Source organism: Triticum urartu, chromosome 1 (genome assembly GCF_003073215.2).
Source record: "Triticum urartu cultivar G1812 chromosome 1, Tu2.1, whole genome shotgun sequence".
NCBI classification, from domain to species: Eukaryota; Viridiplantae; Streptophyta; class Magnoliopsida; order Poales; family Poaceae; genus Triticum; species Triticum urartu.
Genome location: NC_053022.1, coordinates 466,184,740 through 466,209,645, shown reverse-complemented (window position 1 = coordinate 466,209,645; position 24,906 = coordinate 466,184,740).

The following is a 24,906-nucleotide window of genomic DNA, read 5'->3' as shown; positions in this document are numbered from 1 at the left end:
ATGAGGACTCAAGTAAATTTTCTAACAGGAGTTGTGCAGGAGGAAGTACCAGTAGTGAAGGATTTCCCTGATGTATTTCCAAAAGAGTTGCCAGGCATGCCACCGGATAGAGATATCGAGTTTTTGATTGAGCTTTTGCCAGGCACAGGTCCAATATCTAAGAGACCATATAGGATGCCCGCAAAGGATTGGGTGGAGATTAAGAAGCAGATTAAGGAGTTACTGGATAAAGGTTATGTTCGCCCAAGTTCTTCGCCTTGGAGATCGCCAGTACTTCTAGTGGAGAAGAACGATGGATCGTTAAGGATGGTTGTTGATTATCGAGGATTGAATGAAGTAACCATCAAGAACAAGTACCCACTACCGATGATCAATGATCTGTTTGATCGATTGCAAGGAGCTAAGGTATTTTCAAAGATCGACCTGCGATCAGGATACCATCAGTTGAAGATTCGAGAACAGGATATACCTAAGACGGCTTTTACCACCAGGTATGGGCTGTACGAGTATACCGTTATGTCATTTGGTCTAACTAACGCACCTGCTTATTTTATGAACATGATGAACAAAGTATTTATGGAGTTTCTGGATAAGTTCATCGTAGTGTTCATCGATGATATCCTGGTTTACTCCAAGAATGAAGCGGAGCATAAGGAGAATTTGCGGTTGGTACTTGGTAAGCTCAGAGAACATCAGTTATATGCCAAGTTTAGCAAATGTGAGTTTTGGTTGAAGGAAGTTGGATTTCTCAGACACGTTATATCCGGAGAGGGTATAGCAGTAGATCCCACTAAGGTTGACACTGTGACAAATTGGGAAGCCCCAACAATAGTTGGAGAAATCCGGAGTTTTCTTGGACTTGCAGGATACTACCGGAGATTCATTGAGAATTTCTCGAAGATTGCAAAGCGTATGACGGAGTTGTTGAAAAAGGATACCAAGTTCATATGGACTGAGGAATGTGAGGCCAGTTTCCAGGAGCTGAAGAAACGTTTGGTTACATCACCAGTGTTGATTTTGCCAGATCAAACCAAAGATTATGAGGTGTATTGCGATGCTTCATGTCGAGGACTTGGAGTAGTGCTTATGCAGGAAGGAAGAGTTGTTTCATATGCCTCGCGATAACTTATGCCTCATGAGTTGAATTATGCTACGCATGATTTGGAGTTAGCAGCCATAGTGCATGCATTGAAAACCTGGAGACACTTTCTCATTGGAAACCATTATGAGGTGTACACGGACCACAAGAGTTTGAAGTATATTTTCACTCAGAAGGAGTTGAATCTCAAACAAAGGCGATGGTTGGAGCTCATCAAGGATTATGATATGAGATTGCATTATCACCCTGGAAAGGCTAACGTAGTAGCTGACGCGTTGAGTCATAAAAGCCATGTCAACACACTAATGACGAGAGATTTACCAAGGGAGTTAGCCGAAAATCTTTGTGAGCTATGTTTGGAGATAGTTCCGAGAGGCTATGTAGCAGCATTGGAGATTCGGTCTACGTTGATGGATAAGATCAGAAAAGCCAAGAAAACCGACAAGGAGATCGCTTCTACTAGGGAGAAAATGAGCAAAGGAAAAGCTAAAGGATTTCGTGAGGACGAACACGATACCTTATGGTTTGAAGACCGCGTTTATGTGCCTAATGACCCAGAGATCAGGAAGTTAATTCTGCAGGAACCCATGATTCACCATACTCTCACCCAGGAAATATCAAGATGTATTTGGATTTGAAGGATACTTTCTGGTGGACCGGAATGAAGAAGGACATTGCGGAGTACGTAGCAGTTTGTGATGTATGTCAGAGAGTAAAGGCAGAGCATCAGAAGCCAGCAGGATTGCTACAGCCATTGCCGATACCCGAATGGAAGTGGGATAAGCTAGGCATGGATTTTATTACGGGTTTACTCAGAACTCGTTCAGGCTATGACTCGATTTGGGTTGTAGTCGATCGTTTGACAAAGGTAGCTCATTTCATTCCAGTGAAGACTACCTATACCAGTGCAAAGTTAGCAAAGATATACATGACCAGAATCGTATGTCTGCATAGAGTTCCAAGGAGCATTGTATCAGATAGAGGAACCCAGTTTACCTCAAAGTTCTGGAATCAGTTGCATGAAACTTTGGGTACCAAGCTAGAATTCAGTACAGCTTTCCATCCGCACACAGATGGACAGACAGAGAGAGTCAATCAAATTTTGGAGGATATGCTGAGAGCTTGTGCGCTAGATTACGGATCTAGTTGGGACGAGAATTTGCCATACGCAGAGTTCTCTTATAACAACAGTTATCAATCCAGTTTGAAGATGGCCCCTTTCAAAGCCTTGTACGGAAGGAGGTGCAGGACCCCATTGTCGTGGGATGAAGTTGGAGACCGTCAGTTGTTTGGACCAAATCTGATAAAGGAGTCTGAACAGAAAGTAAAATTGATTCGCGATAGGCTCAAGGTAGCCCAATCCAGGCAGAAGAGCTACGTAGATTCTAAACTCAAGGAGACAGTTTTCGAAGTTGGAGACCGAGTTTATCTTCGAGTATCTCCACTTCGAGGAGTTAAGCGCTTTGGAGTTAAGGGAAAGTTAGCGCCACGTTTTGTAGGACCATACAAGGTTTTGGAGCGTATGGGAGAAGTGGCCTACAAATTGGAATTGCCTGAAGGATTGTCAGGAGTTCACGACGTGTTCCACATTTCCCAGATGAAGAAGTGCCACGCGGAGATGGCTGATATACCGCTGAGAGACACAGTGCCGCTGGAAGCAATTCAGTTGGACAGTGATTTGACCTATGAGGAGAAACTAGTCAAGATTCTTGAGTATGCCAGCCAAGTAACCCATAGCAAGGTTATCAAGTTTTGCAAAGTTCAGTGGAGCCACAACACGGAGGATGAAGCCACCTGGGAGCGAGAGGAAGAATTGCTGAAGGACCACCCTCACCTATTTTCTAGCCAACCCGAATCTCGAGGGCGAGATTCATCTTAAGGGGGGTAGGTTTGTAACATCCCAAATTTTCAATTTGGAATGTTGTACACTAGATCATCATTGCATATCATAATTTATTGCATTTTGGCTGATCCTAGAAAATTCTACGCAACTCAAGGACCCTCGGAGAGAGTTGGGGATTTCGTTATTGTCATATTTGAGTTTTCTCAAATTTTGAAAATAGGATCATTTGATTTTATTTATTTTATCTTCAATTATTTCTATTACAAAAATATGAGAGAGGGAATAAAATATTGCGGATTTAATAAGAAAATCAAATAAGATTTTATTTTGGTTTTATTTCCTATTTTATTTAAATTTAGGAAAAATGCATGTTTTTCAAAATTGCATTTTGGCCCCAAATAAATGTTCATCCTGTGCAGCTTGATTTTAGAAGCCAGGGACAATCTTTTTCAGGATTTTTTGAGTCCATTTAGTATTCCTTTTGTTTTTTTCTGAGCGTAACTATTTAAAAAAACAAACCCACCTAACGGGTCGTGTCCGACCCGGACACTAGGCCCGGCCGGCTTTATAAGCTAGGGAAGGCCCAGCCGGACCCCCCCCCCCCCCCCCCCCCCCCCCCCCCCCCCCCCCCCCCCCCCCCCCCCCCCCCCCCCCCCCCCCCCGAACCCTAGCCGCCTTTGCCGCCGCCACCCTCCGGACCGCCGCCCCGCCACTCGCCGGAGGTAGACCTCACCGCCGCCGGTTTTTCTCGAAAAACCGTTCGGTTTTTTTAGTTTCGTTTTTTTATATAGATCGGTTTTTCCGGTTTATTTAATTAGCGAGCGTTCGCTCGTTCGTTTGTTTTAACGAACACGTTCATTGTTTAGATCCAGATAACGAACGTTCGTTCGTTAATCTGTTCGTTGTTTTCTTTTTTCTCGGATTAAATCCACGATTTTTCTGATCGCGATTCCTGATCCGATTTTCGTTTTAGTATAACTTTTCGCTCGTTTATCGGAATCAGGCGGTTCAAGTGCCTGGAGTTTCGTCTCGAAACCCTCTTTCCATTTAACCAACTCAAACAAGTTTTTGCCACTATAAAAATTGACCTAGATCCAGAATAGTAAATGAAGCCTGTTTCTTTTGCCGTTTGTCTTTCGTTGCTTCGTTCGATTTGATTCTTTTTGCCAACCGGAGTTCTTAAGTTGAACTTTCTGGTTAGATCTCTTATTCGAGTTTTACCTGTGCATTAGATGAGTACTTATTGTATGCTTGTTTGTTTGCGATAGAGTACCCGGAGTGCGCCGCTTGGTACTTTGAATCGCTAGGTTTTGCGGATCATCAGCAAGGCAAGTAACACTTTGATCATACTTCCAATTACCCAGTTTTATTGCATTAGATCAATCCTCACACATTGCATGTTTAGGATCTAATTAAATTGTGGGTTTGGGAAGTAGTTGAGGTAGTACCTATTACCTGTTTATTATCAAACCTTTGGGAGTTACTTCTACGTTTGCTTATTATGCTATGCTATGCTAGTAGACGTGGATTGGGTGAGTGTATCCATGACATATGTGAGATTGTTAAATTAATGGTTTATCTAAAGTGGCAACTAAAACACACATCTGGGTGGATTGAGGCATCTGGGTATTCCAGCGATTGCCTGTTTTTCTTTTGGACCGCCACCCAGGCTCTAAGGGATCATGAGATTATTAATGCTAGACACTACAAGAAATATGTCAACTTGTGACCACCACTATTGGTCACTAAAAGATCATGGTTTTTCATTTGCGACCTTTTGTGAGCAAAAACAGAAGGTCAAAAGCTGGCGGTCATAAACTGACTATAGCGACCTTTCTTCTGGAATGGTCGAAGACGTTTATGACCAAAATACGTCTACTGTGGCATTTTGGTCACTAGCAACCTCCCCAGGCCACGTAGGCATCCAGCGTGGCAATCTGACGTGGCACAAGATTCAGCCCGGTCCAATTCGATTTTCTACATTGGCCTAGCCCAACAATTCGGCCTATTTGTGTTTTTTTCTCATATTAATTTTGGCTAGGTAGATGGGCCAAGCCCAACAATTAAGCCTTCTCATTTTTGGGTCGTGGCCTTTTCCGCTAGAAAGTTTTAGTTTTTTTGTAATATAAAAAAGGTCCACTAGTCAAATGGGTCCCAGATGTCAGGTTCAGGTACGTGGGTCCCAGCTAGCAAGTTTATATTCTTCATATTTCAATTTAACAGTAAATAAATAACCAGTATTTAAATTGGCACAAACAAAACACACACATAATACTCCAAATATTATCAGCCAGATTCAGTACAGAGCTCCTATTGTACAAATAACATATACTTTACAATCTCTACACATAATAAGCTCATACAAGCTCTACAAGCTCTACACGTGATACGGTGCCCTGGTGTTAACACTGTAGCTCTACAAGTGTCTTCAATCTTCTTCAACATGTAGCTCCTTCGGTAGCGAGCACAAACTGGGCACCTGCATCATCACAGGAAGGCAATTTTAGATCATAAAAACGAATGTTCCAAGCACAGTTTAGAGAAAAGAACCAAGTAAATTTTCCCTCGATCATACAAACAAAGTTTAGAGAAAACCAAACATGAACAAGCACTTATTATACAGTTTTTAAAGTTTTTAATACATTTATTTTCTATTAGCAAAACTGAATATGCTACTTCCTGATTCATGGCTGCATATTTCAGCTAGCTACACCAGTTTGCTCTCATGCAAAAATTAGAAAGAAAAAAAAGAACAACAAATAAATCAACACTAATTTCTCTAACACATACAGTAACTTGCTGATATAACTTGTATAACTTGTATATTTGTCGACGGAAAACAGGATGCAAAATCATGTTTCAGTCCAGATCAATCTATCATGAGAAAACATGTATAACTCCCACTAGAATTTTTTAATGCAGTTGTGAATTATCCTGAAAACTTGTGCACTTAATGATGGTTAGATCCATCTTACAGAATAGTCAGCTTCCAATATAAGTTAGGTACAGAACAGAATGTATAAGCACGAAGTAAGATAGGCCATGCATCAAACACAGAAATAATTTTACTAGGCAGCAGCATAGTAAGTTGGTTTTTACTAGGTAGCGGCATAGTAAGTTTAGCTAGCAATCATCAGCAGCAAGTACAGAGTAAACTAGGACTTTGTTGTAGCTACAGAAACTGAAACAACACACACATCATGGAATTTCATATCATAGCCAACAAATATTTTACCAGAACATAGGGTGTTCTTCTCTGTATTTTAGAAACATGAAAACAAAGTTTTTAGTAAAAATAAACAAGTGGAGTAGACAAATTATCAGCAAGAAATCAATGTCCAGATGAGCACCACCACAACAAATCGGCACTAACACTTGGTCATCGACGCAATGCGCAAGCAAAGAACCAGCTCACACACGCAAGATGATGATTGCATACATACAAATCATGTGCTGGCAGAAAAAAAATCCAAGCATGAGCTCATCTTCTCTCTCTGTTTGGTAACTAACAACCTAAATAAAATAAAATAAAAACATGACTTGTTCATACAGATCCCTCTAAAATTCCTTGGGACAAGTGCATCACATATTCGTCAACTGAGCAGCAGAAGTAGTGAGCACGGGAAGAGGGGGCGGAGATGGAGGAGCTACCTGCCGTGATCGCAATGGAAGCAGAGGAGCAGACCCCTCCTGCCCCTCCCCCACAAGCAGGACAGGGCTGCCGGCTGGGCACGCCCCTACTCCTCCGCCTCCTCGAGCAGGAGACCCCCTTCCCCTACTGCTGCTTCGCGCGCCGCATCACTAGTCACCTCCTCATGCAAGAAGTACACAATAAATAGACAGACGGTCAGTGAGGTACATTTTCACAGCAACAGAAGCTTAGAATTAATAGAAATGCACACTCAAATGAAGTCACTAAGATACTTATGTCCACCACATGGTGTAGAATTATGTGGTATATAATTGCAACACATGAACCAAAAGAGGAATAACATCATCACCAAGAGTTTCTGATGATAAGCATAGCTCCCTACAAAAAAAGAACTAAGGGCACAGTGACTAAAGCATGGCTAAATATGAGTCCTGTTGACAGTCTGCAGAACAACATAGCATCATTCACAAGCAAAGTATAGGATGCAGACATCAAGTAGTGCCATAATTCCCATCACAGTCATACATTTAATTCATTAAAGGCTACAGATTCATATAATTTATTAAAGGCTACAGGTAAAAAATAGGTAGATCTATTTCTTCTCTTTGATTTATGCTAGCAGAGATGTAGCAGGCAGGAAGGCAAGAAGCAATCACATATGCATGTATCTATGAAGCAGATCATGAAAAGAGCAACATCTAGTTAACTTGATTGCCTTGCAGATGACACACAAGATGAAGAGCACTTGGACAGAAAGAAATACGTTTAAAAATAGAGAGAAAGAGGTAATCTGCCGCATACAAGATTTTAATTTAAAAATAGAGAGAAAGAGCTGCGGTCCACAAAGTTTCTACAAAAGTTTTTATGGACAAATCCTTATTACAAGTTGCATGCATGCGAGAAAGGAAGCTGATAGTGTTTGCATCGTACATCGTCCCGCAAGAGAGCATTCGGTGACTAGGGTTACTAATTGCCCCTCAACCCATACTGCTTGCTGTTATACATACACAAGAGACAACAAGTTGTTCAAGTGTTCACTCTAGGAATGCTTTCTAAATAATTGTATAAATGAAGGCTACTTATCACCGACGAACAGTGCACTAGAGGAAAATTGGTGATTATCATTTTGTAATTAGATTGTAATAACCATCGAGTTTCCAGTAACACTCAAAGATGAAAGCTTGGAAAATCTTCTCTAACTACTGGATTAACAGAGCTTGCAAGCGTTCCGTCGAACAGAAGACTGAAGCAAGAAAGTGATCAATCAAGCTACACACGAATATAAGCCCATGATTATGCTTACTGATCCAGACACGACAAGCTATTCAAGTTTTTTGCTCCAGGAATGCTTCTGCTCTGAATTTTTTTAAAGGGAGAGCTGCTATTACGTCCGTAGTACTGAAGAAATAGCAGGTTTGCAGTGTCTGTACTAGACTAGAAAGAGGAACAATGGCTGGTAGAGCACCCAATCAAATTTGGAGTTGAGATTGTCAGTTTTCAGTAAGACCACTCTTGTTAGTTTTCAAGAACATGAGACCACTAGCGGTAGCTAGCAAGTGCAAGTGATTAGCAGCAGCTTGCAGGCATTCTGTCGAACAGAAGCTTGACAGACCACAAAGAACAGGGCTCGATGGTCGGGCATGGACAGAAAGAGCACTGGAGAAAACAAAGGAGGGGAAGGTAGTGGCTCACCTACATCCGCAGAGTCGGACTAAGCGGGCCTGAGTAGCACAAGGAAGAATCGAGAGGAGGGAGCTCGGGGACCAGCAGAGGCACGTCCATCTTGTCCCCCCGAGTTCCAGGGACAATTGATCTTGGTGAGGCCCGGATCTGGACCCCTCCTCCGGCACGGCACGTCCCGGGCGAGCGGCTTCAGAGGGCACTGACCGCACAGCCGCGTCGTCATCGTCGTCGACCACACAACAACGGAAGAAGCAGACGGAGCCGTGGTCTCCTACTAGGCGGTGCACCTGCGCGCATGCATTAGGGAGGGGAGGAAGGAAACCGCATCAGCAAAATCAAACCAAGCAACAGAGAGAGACCATGAGGAGGAGAGAGGCAGACCTTGCATGGCGTCAAGCACGGTGAGGGAGGTGGCGAGCAGCGCGAGGAGGCGGCGGCTGTGCTCCCCGTCCACGGCCTGGTAGAACTCGCAGTGGAGTCCATGGAGGCAACACGTGCTGGGCCTGGGCGTTGGGCCGATGGGATCGAGGCGTGCTGGCATGGAGGGAGGAGGATTCGTCAGGGGACCGAGCCCTTCCTCGCCATCGTCTCCGGCCACCGTGGGGTGCGGGGTCGGGGCCCGCATGGTGGTGGCACCCTGATCCGGCGATGCAGGAGGCCATGGTGCCGGATGATGTAGGCGATGCAGAGGGACAAAGCAGGGGCGCGGCATCGCACTCAGGAGATTGGGTTGGGGATTGGGTTTGGGCGGCGACGGAGAGATCTGGATCGGGGAGATGGGGAGAGACAGGCGGCGGTGGGAGAGGGGGAGAGGGGGATTGCGTTGCTGCTAGGGTTTGGGTTGGGCCTCTATGACCTGAGAGGTGAATGATAGACATTGGATCCTTCGGACGCAGACGGTTCAGATCGACTATAGTGGGGTGATCCATGAGAAGAGCCATGATTGGTTCAGAAATTTTGTGATTTAAAACAGTTTGTAAGTACTAAAACTAGGGGAATTTTGTGAAGCAACTATCAAAATATTTTTCAAAATGGCACAACCAAATTTTTCACTCAAATTAGACCCCATTTTATGGATGATCACCGATTTCCATGCATTTTTTATCTTTCTATATTTTTTTAATCATTTTTCTTGTGGCAAAAATGTTTTTTTGTGAAGAACCTCCCAAATAATTGTTGTAAAATTGGACCAAATCATTTTTCTAAATTACTAGGACATATTTAATGCATAATTGACCAAATGGTTGGGTGTAAAAACTTTTGATCCACCTCTCGTGAAAAAGACAAATTTCCGCCGATTCAGCTGGAAGCGGGTCAAATTTGAACTGTAGCTGCCTTCTAGTTTGCTATTTATTTTTTCCAAAAATCATTTCTAGGTACATATGTATCTATTTAATCAGAGAAACATCAAAAAATTCCAAGATTCAACCACTAGCTAGGAACGGTCATTCCCGCCAGTTTACCACATTTTGAAACGGGCATAAAAAATTCAAAAAAAATCAAAAAATTGGGAAACTTTTGCATTGTGTCATTATATGTGGCCAAGTTCCTAGGAAAAATAACAAACTTGTAATACGGTAATTATTTTTAAAAAGTATTCTCAGAAACGAGCTATCAGGTATGGAGATCAGTGGCTTTCAAGCCAAATGATCAATCTAATGGCCACATTCATGGCATAGTTTGTTAAAATGATCTCATATTGTACCCAAGGGTGCATATTGGAATGGAAAACAATATTGCCTAAGGAAGTTTTCAATTTCTTTGGACGAAAAAACCATTTTCCATTTTTCGAGTGTCCAAAAAGGAGGTTTCTTTGTGAAGAACCTCCCAAATAATTGTTGTAAAATTGTACCAAATCATTTTTCTAAAATACTAGGCCATATTTAATGCACAATTGACCAAATGGTTGGGTGTAAAAAGTTTTGATCCACCTCTCGTGAAAAAGACAAATTTCCACCGATTCAGTTGGAAGCGGGTCAAATTTGAACTGTAGCTGCCTTGTAGTTTGCTATTTATTTTTTCCAAAAATTATTTCTAGGTACATAAGTATCTATTTAATTAGAGAAACACCAAAAAAATTCCAAGATTCAACCACTAGCTAGGAACGGTCATTCCCGCCGTTTTGACCGCATTTTGAAACGGGCATAAAAAATTCAAAAAAATCAAAAAATTGGGAAACCTTCGCATTGTGTCATTATATGTGGCCAAGTTCCTAGGAAAAATAACAAACTTGTAATACGGTAATTATTTTTTTAAAAGTGTTCTCAGAAACGAGCTATTAGGTGTGGAGATCAATGGCTTTCAAGCCAAATGATCAATCTTATGGCCACATTCATGGCATAGTTTGTTAAAATGATCTCATATTGTACCCAAGGGTGCATATTGGAATGGAAAACAATATTGCCTAAGGAAGTTTTCATTTTCTTTGTACGAAAAAACCATTTTCCATTTTTCAAGTGTCCAAAAAGAAGGTTTTTTGTGAAGGACGTCCCAAATAATTGTTGCAAAATTGGACCAAATCATTTTTCTAAAATACTAGGCCATATTTAATGCACAATAGACAAAATGGTTGGGTGTACAAAGTTTTGATCCACCTCTCGTGAAAAAGACAAATTTCCACCGATTCAGTAGGAAGCGGGTCAAATTTGAACTGCAGCTGCATCATAGTTTGCTATTTATTTTTTACAAAAATCATTTCTAGGTACATAAGTACCTATTTAATAAGAGAAACACCAAAAAAATTCCAAGATTCAACCACTAGCTAGGAACGGTCATTCCTGTCGTTTTGACCGCATTTTGTAACGGGCATAAAAAATTCAAAAAAAATCAAAAAATTGGGAAACCTTTGCATTGTGTCATTATATGTGGCCAAGTTCCCAAGAAAAATAACAAACTTTTAATTCGGCAATTATTTTAAAAAAGTGTTCTCAGAAACGAGCTATCACGTGTGGAGATCAATGGCTTTCAAGCCAAATGATCAATCTTATGGCCACATTCATGGCATAGTTTGTTCAAAATGATCTCATATTGTGCACAAGGGTGCATATTGGAATGGTAAACAATTTTGCCTAAGGAAGTTTTCATTTTCTTTGGACGAAAAAACCATTTTCCATTTTTCGAGTGCCCAAAGGAGGTTTTTTTGTGAAGGACCTCCCAAATAATTGTTGCAAAATTGGACCAAATCATTTTTCTAAAATACTAGGCCATATTTAATGCACAATTGACAAAATGGTTGGGTGTAAAAAGTTTTGATCCACCTCTCGTGAAAAAGACAAATTTCCGCCGATTTAGTTGGAAGCGGGTCAAATTTGAACTACAGCTGTCTCATAGTTTGCTATTTATTTTTTACAAAAATCATTTCTAGGTACATAAGTACCTATTTAATCATAAATACATGGTTTGGTGGCGATACGTCGAGGTTTGGGCGGTGGCCGAGGGCCCCAACTCTAGAGCGCGTAAACTCGCATGCCCGCCGCGTGGTCACCGCGTGACCCTTGCATTGCCATGTGTTCTGAGCGGCATATGCATGTCTAGTGGGTTGGGCACTCCCCGGGTAGGTGCTAGGAAGAAAATTACAACATAAGATTCTCACGAGGAGACCGATCGATGCTCAAACATGAATTAGCAGCCAAGTGTTTGATTAGCGGTACGGGAAATGTACATGGCTACTGGGCGTGCGTTTTGGCTGAGGATGATCAGTTACTAAGAACACCGTCTTCACAAATTTTCAGCTCAAAAGGAGGAGCCTAGGTGGTACTTGCTTTGCAAACTACCACACTGGACATAACTACGAATGTTGAAGCTCGGCTCAAAATAATGAATGGATTGAGCTGGTATTTGTTGGAGGATGGTTATTTGGGCATAGGAAAGCACTTTAGAAAATGGATACTATTTGAACATGCCAAAGTGGTACTTTCTTCACAAACTGTTGTTCTGAACAGAATAGGAAAATGAATATTTTTGAATTATTTTTGAACTAGGCAAGGAAGGTTTTTACATATTTGATGAAGATATGACCCGAAGAATTTATGAGATTTTTTTGGGAATTTTGGGAATGACAGAAATATAGGTTGCTTCACAACCTAGGGCAAAAACTGCCACATGGACATGACACATAGGCAAAACTGATGACGTGGCGCCTAGTCATAGCAACCCACCACAATTTACAAGGCTATGACCATCTATATTGGTCGTTAACAACTAGAAATAAGGCAGCGGACTAGCGCTGTTTGCTTTATGACCATTTCCTCTAATGAAATTATGACCTTTTTGACCAAAATGGTCGTTATGGTTTAGGGTTTAGAGCCCGAGACAGCTTTTGACCAATTGGTCTAAAATGGTCATAAATTTATGACCAATTCTTCGAGGGTCACTGACAGAAGGTCATAAGTTGACATATTTCTTGTAGTGAGAAACTTCCGTGTGCAGCCACAAGCTACTATGGGCTCTAGCATAGTTGACTAAGTCGTGCGAACTCTTAAAGTGGTAGACTAGCAGATGTAGGGGAAAGTAGGTGTAACGGTCTACCCGGTCGTAAGGTGCTAGCGCTTCTGAAAGACTATGTCTCGGTCATCCATTTCTCAAACACCATGCAGTGCGGGAAATCCAACGGAGGAGATCGAGTCTTGTGGGGGAAAAGTGTGCAAACCTCTGCAGAGTGTATAAACTAATCATGGTTAGCCGTGTCCCCGGTTATGGACATCTTGAGTATCTAGTACCTGGATTATCATGTGAATCTCATCATGTTACTCTAAATTAATTTTGTTGGGTTTTGTTTAATGATGTTGCTTAATTGGGATTGAGAATGCTGTCAACCATTCTCAATGTTTAACAACTACCATGATAGTTAATTAAAATTTATTCCTTTGCAGTAGGGAAAAATTGGCTTTTCACAAAACTGTAACCATAGAGCTTTCCACCAGCCAAATATGCATATAGTATAGCCTATATCTTTCATTACTCTCTATGTGTTACATTGCCAGCATATTCCATGTGCTGACCCGTTTCGGGCTGCAACGTTCATGTTGTAGACTTTTCAGACGACGAGTAAGGTGCTTTTAGGTCGTGGTTCTATACTCAGTGATGCCGTTGGAGTTGATGGACTCACTTATCTTCCAAGCCTTACGCTGTTATCGTTATTAGATGGCCTTAAGACATATTTATTGTAATAAGTTCTCTTTTGAGACACTCGATGTAATAAGTGTGTGATTGCTACTCTGTTATAAATCCTTCAAGTACTGTGTGGTGTCACCATTACTGATCCAGGGATGACACCTGAGCATAGAGATTGGACCGTTTGAGGTCTGGTCGCTACAGTTTTCCTTAGTTCAATCCTTTTGATAATATCTTGATCTAGTAGAATAAAAGTTCTTAGTATGATCTAGTCGTGAGTTTTGCTTTATAATTCCTCTATGTAATCGAGTCCGTGAGCTATATAATAAAGATTAGTGTTGAGTCAAGGGCTTGATTATTTTGCCATGATCCTAAGGGAATAAAAGAAAAGAGAAAGAAATAAAAAGAAACAAAGAGATCATGTGAATCTTATGGAGAGTGATGAGCTCACATAGAAAAAGTATGATGAATAAAAGTTGTTGAGAGTTGACAAACATAGTTTTGGTCATCGTTGCAATTAATAGGAAGTAATAAAGAAAGAGAGGTCTTCACATATAGATATACTATCTTGAACATCTTTTATGATTGCCAGCACTCATTAAAATATGACATGCTAAAGAGTTGATGTTGGACAAGGAAGACAACATAATGGGTTATGTTTTCTTACATCTGAGATAAATTATATTGTCATGGATCATCCAACATGGTTGAGCTTGCCTTTCCCTCTCATGTTGGCCAAATTCATCGCACCAAGTAGAGATACTACTTGTGCTTCCAAATACCCTTAAACCAGTTTTGCCATGAGAGTCCACCATACCTACCTATGGATTGAGTAAGGTCCTCCATGAAAGTTGTCATCGGTGCAAGCAATAAAAATTGCTCTCTAAATATGTATGACTTATTAGTGTGGGAGAAATAAGATTTATAGGATCGTGTGATACGGAAGAAATAAAAGCGACAGACTGCATAATAAAGGTCCATATCATAAGTGGCAATATAAAGTGACGTTCTTTTGCATTAAGATTTTGTGCATCCAACTACAAAAGCACATGACAACCTCTGCTTCCCTCTGCGAAGGGCTTATCTTTTACTTTTATCCCCTACATTGCATAAGAGTCGTGGTGATCTTCACCCTTCTTCTTTTTTTACATTTTATCCTTTGGCAAGCACAATATGTTGGAAAGATCCTGGTATATATGGCTAATTGGATGTGAGTTTTCATGAACTATTATTGTTGACATTACCCTTGAGGTAAAACGTTGGGAGGCAAAACTATAAGCCCCTATCTATCTCTGTGTCCGATTAACTCCATACCCATAAGTATTGCGTGAGTGTCAGCAATTGTGAAAGACTATACGATAGTTGAGTATGTGGACTTGCTGAAAAGCTCTTATATGTTGACTCTTTCCTATGTTATGATAAATTGCAATTGCTCCAATGACTGAGATTATAGTTTGTTAGTTGTCAATGAAATTTACGATTCATACTTGAAATTGTGATTGAATTATTACTCTAGCATAAGAAATTATATGACAAGAATTATATAAGTTGCTGTTCTAAGAATGATCATGATGCCCTCATGTCCGTATTTTATTTTTATCGACACCTCTATCTCTAAACATGTGGATATATTTTTCGATTTCGGCTTTCGCTTGAGGACAAGCAAGGTCTAAGCTTGGGGGAGTTGGTACGTCCATTTTGCATCATGCTTTTATATCAATATTTATTTCATTATGGGCTGTTATTACACATTATGTCACAATACTTATGCCTATTCTCTCTTATTTTACAAGGTTTCCATAAAGAGGGATAATGCCGACAGCTGGGATTCTGGGCTGGAAAAGGAGCAAATATTAGAGACCTATTCTACATAGCTCCAAAAGTCCTGAAACTTCACGGAAGACGTTTTCAGAATATATAAAAAAAACTCAGCGGAAGAAATTCACCAGGGGGGCCACACCCTGCCCACGAGGGTCAGGGGCGCGCCCTAACCCCCTGGGCGTGCCCCCTACCTCATGGGCCCCCTGGTGGCCCTCCGGTGGCCATCTTCTGCTATATGAAGTCTTTCGATGAAAAAAAATAAGAAGCCATCTTCTCGAACGAAACTCCAGCGCCACAAGGCGGAACCTTGGCGGAACCAATCTAGGGCTCCGGCAGAGCTGTTCTGCCGGGGAAACTTCCCTCCCGGAGGGGGAAATCATCGCCATCGTCATCACCAACGCTCCTCTCATCGGGAGAGGGCAATCTCCATCAACATCTTCATCAGCATCATCTCCTCTCAAAACCCTAGTTCATCTCTTGTATCCAATTCTTGTCTCCAAGTCCGGGATTGGTGCTAGTAGGTTGCTAGTAGTGTTAATTACTCGTAGTTGATGCTAGTTGGTTTATTTGGTGGAAGATCATATGTTCAGATCCTATATGCATATTAATACCCCTCTGATTATGAACATGTTTATGCTTTGCGAGTAGTTACGTTTGTTCCTGAGGACATGGGAGAAGTCTTGCTATTAGTAGTCATGTGAATTTGGTATTCGTTTGATATTTTGATGAGATGTATGTTGTCTCTCCTCTAGTGGTGTTATGTGAACGTCGACTACATGACACTTCACAATTGTTTGGGCCTAGAGGAAGGCATTGGGGAGTAATAAGTGGATGATGGGTTGCTAGAGTGACAGAAGCTTAAACCCTAGTTTATGCATTGCTTCGTAAGGGGCTAATTTGGATCCATATGTTTCATGCTATGGTTAGGTTAACCTTAATACTTTTGTTGTAGTTGCGGATGCTTGCAATAGAGGTTAATCATAAGTGGATGCTTGTCCAAGTAAGGACTGTACCCAAGCACCGGTCCACCCACATATCAGATTATCAAAGTACCGAAAGCGAATCATATGAGCGTGATGAAAACTAGCTTGATGATATTCCCATGTGTTCTCGGGAGCGCTTTTCTCTATATAAGAGTTTTCCCAGGCTTGTCCTTTGCTACCAAAAGGATTGGGCCACCTTGCTGCACCTTATTTACTTTTGTTACTTGTTGCTCGTTACAAATTATCCTATCACAAAACTATCTATTACCACTTATTTCAGTACTTGCAGAGAATACCTTGCTAGAAACCGCTTATCATTTCCTTCTGCTCCTCGTTGGGCTCGATACTCTCACTTATCGAAAGGACTATGATAGATCCCCTATACTTGTGGGTCATCACTTACCTACACATCAAAACCCACAACGTGGTATAGTGATTGCTTTTTGATCTTCAGAAAGAACCCTGTTCATCGAATCTGATTCAGCTAAAGCTGGAGAAACAGACACCCACTAGCCACCTGTGTGCGAAGCACGCCGGTAGAACCAGTCTCGCGTAAGCGTATGCGTAATGTCGGTCTGGGCCGCTTCATCCAACAATGCTGCTGAATCAAGAATCAACTAGTGACGGCAAGCAATATGTATATACCCATGCCCACAACTCCTTTGTGTTCTACTCGTGCATATGACATCTACGCATAAACCTGGCTCTGATGCCACTGTTGGGGAACGCAGTAATTTCAAAAAAAATCCTAAGCACACGCAAGATCATGGTGATGCATGATAACCCACAAGTATAGGGGATCACAACAGTTTTCGAGGGTAGAGTATTCAACCCAAATTTATTGATTTGACACAAGGGGAGCCAAAGAATATTCTCAACTATTAGCAGCTGAGTTGTCAATTCAACCACACCTGGAAACTTAATATCTGCAACAAGGTATTTAGTAGCAAAGTAATATGATATTAGTGGTAACGGTGGCAGAAGTAACGATAGCAGTTTTGGTTTTATAGTGATTGTAACAGTAACCACGGAAAAGTAAATAAGCGAAGAACAATATATGGAAAGCTCGTAGGCATTGGATCGGTGATGGATATGTCGGATGCGATTGATCATGCAACAGTTATAACATAGGGTGACACAGAAGTAGCTCCAGTTCATCAATGTAATGTAGTCATGTATTCCGAATATAGTCATACGTGCTTATGGAAAAGAACTTGCATGACATATTTTGTCCTACCCTCCCGTGGTAGCGGGGTCCTATTGGAAAATAAGGCATATTAAGGCCTCCTTTTAATAGAGTACCGGACCAAAGCATTAACACATAGTGAATACATGAACTCCTCAAACTACGATCATCACCAGTAAGTATCCCGGTTATTGTCACTTCGGGGTTAACGGATCATAACACATAATAGGTGACTATAGACTTGCAAGATAGGATCAAGAACTCACATATATTCATGAAAACATAATAGGTTCAGATCTGAAATCATGGCACTCGGGCCCTAGTGACAAGCATTAATCATAGCAAAGTCAGATCAACATCAATATCAGAACATAGTGAATACTAGGGATCAAACCCTAATAAAACTAACTCGATTACATGATAAATCTCATCCAACCCATCACCGTCCAGCAAGCCTACGATGGAATTACTCACGCACGGCGGTGAGCATCATGAAATTGGTGATGGAGGAAGGTTGATGATGACGATGGCGACGGATTCCCCTCTCCGAAGCCCCGAACGGACTCCAGATCAGCCCTCCCGGGAGAGTTTAGGGCTTGGCGGCGGATCCGTATTGTAAATCATGATGAATCCTTCTCTCTGTTTTTTTCTCCCCGAACATGAATATATGGAGTTGGAGTTGAGGTTGGTGGAGCGTCAGGGGGCCCACAAGGCAGGGGGCACGCCCAGGGTGTAGGCGCGCCCCCACCCTCGTGGACAGGGTGTGGGCCCTCTGACGTGGATTCTTCTTCCAGTATTTTTAGTATATTCCAACAATAATCTCCGTTGATTTTTAGGACGTTTCGAGAACTTTTATTTCTACACAAAAATAACACCATGGCAATTCTGCTGAAAACTACGTCAGTCCGGGATAGTTCCATTCAAAATGCAAATTAGAGTCCAAAACAAGGGCAAAAGTGTTTGGAAAAGTAGATACGACAGAGACGTATCAACTCCCCCAAGCTTAAACCTTTGCTTGTCCTCAAGCATTTCAGTTGACAAACTGGAAGTGATAAAGAAAGACTTTTACAAACTCTGTTTGCTCTTGTTGTTGCAAATATGTAAAGCCAGCATTCGAGTTTTCAGCAAAGATTATGAACTAACCATATTCACCATAACATTTAGGTCTCATGTTTACTCATATCAATGGCATAATCAACTAGCGAGCAATAATAATAAATCTCGGATGACAACACTTTCTCAAAACAATCATAATATGATATGATAAGATGGTATCTCGCTAGCCCTTCCTGAGACCGCAAAACATAAATTCAGAGCACCTTTAAAGATCAAGAACTGACTAGACATTGTAATTCATGGTAAAAGAGATCCAGTCAAGTCATACTCACTGTAAACTATAGTAATGGATGCAAATGACAGTGGTGCTCTCCAACTGGTGCTTTTTACTAAGAGGATGATGGCTCAACATAAAAGTAAATGGATAGGCCCTTCGCAGAGGGAAGCAGGGATTTGAGAGGTGCCAGAGCTCAGTTTTGAAATAGAGATGAATAATATTTTGAGTGGTATACTTTCATTGTCAACATAACAACCGAGATATCTCGATATCTTCCATGCTACACACAATATAGGCATTTCCCAAGAAGAATGGTAAAGTTTATACTCCCCCACCACCAACAAGCATCAATCCATGGCTTTCCCGAAACAATGGGTGCCTCCAACTAACAACAATCCTGGGGGAGTTTTGTTTGCAATTATTTTGATTCGATTTGAGCATTGGACTGGGCATCCCGGTGACCAGCCATTTTCTCATGAGTGAGGAGTGAAGTCCACTCCTCTTGAGAATAACCCGCCTAACATGGAAGGTACAGACAGCCCTAGTTGATACATGAGCTATTCGAGCATACAAAACAGAATGTTTATTTGAAGGTTTAGAGTTTGTCACATACAAATTTACTTGGAACGGTAGGTAGATACCGTATATAAGAAGGTATGGTGGACTCATATGGAACAACTTTTGGGGTTTATGGAGTTGGATGCACAAGCAGTATTCCCGCTTAGTACAAGTGAAGGCTGGAAAGAGACTGGGAAGCGACTAGCTAGAGAGCGACAACAGTCATGAACATGCATTAAAATTAATCAACACCGAATGCAAGCATGGGTAGGATATAATGCACCATGAACATAAATATCATAGAGGCTGTGTTGATTTTGTTTCAACTACATGCATGAACATGTGCCAAGTCAAGCCACTCAAATCGTTCAAAGGAGGATACCACCCCATCATACCACATCATAACCATTTTAATAGCATGTTGGCACGCAAGGTAAACCATTATAAACTCCTAGCTAATTAAGCATGGCATAAGCAACTATAATCTCTAATTTTCATTGCAAACATGTTTCATTCATAATAGGCTAAATCAGGAATGATGAACTAATCATATTTACAAAAATAAGAGAGGTCGAGTTCATACCATATTTTCTCATCTCAATCAGTTCATCATATATCATCATTATTGCCTTTCACTTGCATGACCGAATAGTGTGGATAATAATAATAGTGCACGTGCATTGGACTAAGCTGGAATCTGCAAGCATTCAATTCAAGGGAGAAGACAAGGTAATATGGGCTCTTCGTTAGAATCAACAATAATGCATATGAGAGCCATTTAACATTTTCATCATGGTCTTCTCCTCTCGACCCCCAAAGAACAAGAAAGAAATTAAACTATTTACACAGGAAAGCTCCCAACAAGAAAAAGAAGAACGAGAAATCTTTTTTGGTTTTCTTTTTAATTACTGCTACTACAGGCATGGGAAGTAAACTAGCTAAAAGCTACAACTAATTTTTTGGGGGTTTTCCTAAGGTTTATCAAACACAAAAGAAGAAAGCTTAAAAAGAAATTTAAACTAGCATGGATGATACAATGAAAAAGTATCAGCACCGACAACTGGCATGAGTGTGTGAACATGAATTTAATGTCGGTGAGAAATACGTACTACCCCAAGCTTAGGCTTTTGGCCTAAGTTGGTCTATGCCCATGGATCAAAGTGGTCCTCTCCGGTGTAAGGAGGAGTGTCCTCTGGGTGCCATTGGTTAACGATCTCCTTCGGATCCCACTGATAAACTGACTGCCGATAAGGGTCCAGGGGTGGTTCCAGCTCAGGCTCTGGAGCTGGTGTCACGCTCCAGTATCCATAAACGTCCTCCGGTAAAACAAGGTACTTGCCTGAAAATATGTTAAACAAAGAGGGAGCGGGGAAGGTAATAGTCTCAAAGTTATTCATACCAAAAATCAGTCTATATTTAAGCATCTTCTTCTTATTCTTAACAATAAAATCATGTGCTACCATGCTCTTATAATCTAGAAAAATATTAGGCAGCAACTTTTCCTCTTTCTCATAATGTCTGATAGGTATGTTAAAGTGTGCAGCTAGGCGCGAGGCAAAAATGCCTCCAAGGACAGGGCCCTTAGTACGGTTCAGATTTAACCGTTTAGCAACAATAGCGCCTAAAGTGAAAGTAGTATCTTGAAACAAGGCATGGCGCAAAATAACAATATCAGGAGCACTAAGTTTCCCACAGTTCCCGCAATCAATTAAGCATCTACTAGAAAATATTGCAAAGTAACGTAGAACAGGAAAATGAATGCTAGTAATTCTTGCATCGGAAACTTTCCTCATTTCCCCTACAGCAATCTTCCACATCATTACGATGTGGTTCCTCTATGCTACCCTCAAAAGGTATCAAACAAACCTGGCAAAAATCACGAAGTGACATCTCCTTATGCTCATCATATAAATAAAATTCCACCGAAGGTGGTGATCTCCTAGCATGGAAATGAAAATTTGCACAAAGATATTGGTGAGTAAGAGATACTGTTCACGCTAGTCGTGGAGGAAGGCGATGAGGCCTGTATTCTCAGCCAAATAGTAAAAATCTACATGAATCCCGGCTTCTCTCAAGAACTCATCACAAGACCATTCACACGACCGAACCTCCACAGTACGAGTGAGATTATACTTGGGCTTCTTGTTCTCTTCACTTTGTTTATCCTTCGAGCTTCGGCTCGATGAGCCCCTCAAAAATCTCTTCATCTTTTTCTAAATTTTTTTGAAATTATTAATAACTTAAAATAAAAGTGAACCAAACTCAACAAGATTGATAGCAACTACTCCTACAAGTGCCTAGAGGCCATATCATGCATTAAAACTACTTTTGACCACATAAATTTGACATGCAAACTCAAGAACATGGTCACCTTAGCAGCAAAAAATTTCAATAAATAAAGCACTAGAACAAAGACTAATTGGACCATTGGAGGAGTCACATACCGAAGAACAATCCCCCGAAGCAGTTTTGTGAATGGAGCTTTGAGCAAGGAGATCAAAAATGGCAGCAAGATGAGCTAGAACTCGTGCTTGAGCTGGTTGGTGATTTTTTGGGAGGAAGAAGGAGTGTGTGGTGGCTAGAATAAGTGGAGGGGGCACCAGGGGCCCACGAGGTAGGGGGCGCACCCAAGGGGTGGGCGCGCCCTGGACCCTCGTGGCCAGGTGCTGGCTCCCCCTAATGTGTTCTCGGTGCCAGATATTCACAAATATTCTAGAAAAATTCATATTAAATTTTCAGGGCATTTGGAGAACTTTTATTTTCGGGGTATTTTTTATTGCATAGATAATTCAGAAAACAGGTAGAAAATACTATTCTTGCTTTATTTAATGTAAATAACATAAAGTAAAAAGAGGGTACAGAGAGTTGTTTTTTCTAAATTCATCCATCTCATGATCATCAAAAGGAATCCACTAACAAGGTTGATCAGGTCTTGATAACAAACTCATTTCGAATAACATGAAATCGGAGAATTTTTGAATAAAACTAGGTTACCACAATGGGGATATGCATGTCCCCAACAATAAGAATATCATATTTCTTCTTGACAGTAGGAAGAGGAAATTCAAAACCTCCAATAGTAATAGTTGAAATTTTTCCAATAGAATTGATACTGTGAACTCGAGGTTGTTTCCTCGGAAAGTGTACCGTATGCTCATTACCATTAACATGAAAAGTGACATTTCCTTTATTGCAATCAATAACAGCCCCTGCAGTATTCAAAAAGGGTCTTCCAAGAATAATAGACATACTATCGTCCTCGAGAATATAAAAAATAACAAAGTCTGTTAAAATAGTAACGTTTGCAACCACAACAGGCACATCCTCACAAATACCGACAGGTATTGCAGTTGATTTATCAGCCATTTGCAAAGATATTTCAGTAGGTGTCAACTTATTCAAATCAAGTCTACGATATAAGGAGAGAGGCATAACACTAACACTGGCTCCAAGATCACATAAGGCAGTTTTAACATAGTTTCTTTTAATGGAGCATGGTATAGTTGGTACTCCAGGATCTCCTAGTTTCTTTGGTATTCCACCCTTAAAAGTGTAATTAGCAAGCATGGTGGAAATTTCATCTTCCGGTATTTTTCTCTTATTAGTAACAATATCTTTCATGTACTTGCCATAAGGATTCACTTTAAGCATATCAGTCAAACGCATACGCAAAAAGATAGGTCTAATCATTCCAACAAAGCGCTCAAAATCCTCATCATCCTTTTTCTTGGATGGTTTTGGAGGAAAGGGCATGGGTTTCTGAACCCATGGTTCTCTTTCGTTACCGTGCTTCCTAGCAACAAAGTCTCTCTTATCATAACGTTGATTCTTTGATTGTGGGTTATCAAGATCAATAGTAGGTTCAATCTCTATATCATTGTCATTGCTAGGTTGAGCATCAACATGAACATCATCATTAATATTATCACTCGGTTCATGTTCATTACCAGATTGTGTTTCAGCATCAGAAATAGAAATATCATTGGGATTCTCAGGTGTGTCAACAATAGGATCATTAGAAGCATGCAAAGTCCTATCATTTTTCTTTTTCTTCCTCTTAGAAGGACTAGGTGCATCTACATTAGTTCTTTGAGAATCTTGCTCAATTCTTTTAGGATGGCCTTCGGGATACAAAGGTTCCTGAGTCATTTTACCACCTCTTGCCATAACTCTAATAGCATTATCATTTCTCTTATTATTTAATTCACTGAGAAAATCATTCTGAGCCTTAAGTACTTGCTCTACTTGAGTGGTAACCATGGAAGCATGTTTACTAATAAGTTTAAGTTCGCCCTTAACACTAGCCATATAATCACTCAAGTGTTCAATCATATAAGCATTATGTTTCAATTGTCTACCAACACAAGCATTGAAGTTTTCTTGTTTAACCATAAAATTATCAAACTCATCTAAGCATTGGCTAGCAAACTTAATAGGCGGAATTTCAGCTTTATCATATCTATAAACAAAATTTACCTTTACTACCTGTGTCGGGTTATCAAGACCATGTATTTCTTCAATAGGTGGTAAATTCTTAACAACTTCAGCTTTAATACCTTTTTCTTTCATAGATTTCTTTGCCTCTTTCATATCTTCAGGACTGAGAAATAGAATAGCCCTTTTCTTCGGAGTTGGCTTAGGAGTTGGTTCAGGAAGTGTCCAATTATTTTCATTAGTCAACATATTATTCAATAGCAGTTCAGCTTGATCAACAGTTCTTTCCCTGAAAACACAACCAGCACAACTATCCAGGTAATCTCTGGAAGCATTGGTTAGTCCATTATAAAAGATATCAAATATTTCATTTTTCTTGAGAGGATGATCGGGCAAAGCATTAAGTAATCGGAGAAGCCTCCCCCAATCTTGTGGGAGACTCTCTTCTTCAATTTGCACAAAATTATATATTTCGCTTAAGGCAGCTTGTTTCTTATGAGCGGGGAAATATTTAGCAGAGAAGTAATAAATCATATCCTAGGGACTATGCACACAACCAAGATCAAGAGAATTAAACCATGTTTTAGCTTCACCCTTTAATGAGAACATAAATAACTTAAGGATATAATAATAGCGAGTTTTCTCATCATTAGTGAATAGGGTGGCTATATCATTTAATTTAGTAAGATGTGCCACAACAGTTTTAGATTCATAGCCATAAAAAGGATCAGATTCAACCAAAGTAATTATCTCAGGATCGACAGAGAAATCATAATCCTTATTAGTAATAAAGATAGGTGAAGTAGCAAAATCAGGGTCATATTTCATTCTAGCATTCAAAGACTTTTCTTTAAGCTTAGCTAATAATTTCTTAAGATCAGATCTATCATTGCAAGCTAGGAAGTCTCTAGCAGTTTCTTCATCCACAAAATAACCCTCAGGAACAACAGGCAATTCATATCTAGGGGGAGAACCTTCATCATCACTTTCATCATTATTATCAGTTTCAATAATTTCATTATCTCTAGCCCTAGAAAGTTGTTCCTCAAGAAATTCACCTAGTCGCATAGTATTATCAAGCATAGAAGTAGTTTCATCATAAGTATCATGCAAAGCAGAAGTGGCATCATCAATAACATGCGACCTATCAGAATCAATAGCATGTGTAGGTGTCGCAAGTTTACTCAAAACAGAAGGTGAAC